Genomic DNA, 648 nt, shown 5'->3' with positions numbered 1-648 from the left:
TTTCTTTCTTTCTTTCTTTCTTTCTTTCTTTCTTTCTTTCTTTCTTTCTTTCTTTCTTTCTTTCTTTCTTTCTTTCACCATTACCTCCTGCTTTAGAATCAATACTATGTTTTGGTTCCAAGGCAGAAGAATAGTAAGGGCTAGACAATGAAGGATAAATGATTTGCCCAGGGTCACACAGCTAGGAAGTATCTGAGGCCAGATTTGAACATAGGATCTCCTGCCTCCAGGCCTGGCTCTCAATCCACTGAGCTACCCAGCTGCCCCCACATCATATCATTCTTAACAGGATGCTAATAAAGCACTATCATTTTGAGAGACAAATGGCTCCCCTAAGTCAAGGAACTGGATAGGTCTTAACTTCCAAGAGTCTAGGGGTTAATAAGAGCAACATAAATGTGAGTTTAGGTAGTTAGATCCCTGATCTAAAATAAACCCCCTAAAGCTGAAGAGGGAACCAAGTAAATACTAAGAGCCATTATATTTTCCCCAGCCTTAAATTAAATATTGTAACAAACAGTGTTACAAATCAAGAGCTTTCTGTGATAACATTTTTTTATATCTCTTAGAGTTTAAATGTGTTTAAATTTTTATTATAACAAAGTGTTACACATTTTTAACTGTAACCAACAAATATTGCTATCCTGC

Source organism: Gracilinanus agilis, chromosome 4 (assembly GCF_016433145.1).
Source record: "Gracilinanus agilis isolate LMUSP501 chromosome 4, AgileGrace, whole genome shotgun sequence".
Lineage (NCBI taxonomy): Eukaryota > Metazoa > Chordata > Mammalia > Didelphimorphia > Didelphidae > Gracilinanus > Gracilinanus agilis.
Note: the sequence above shows the minus strand (reverse complement) of the source record.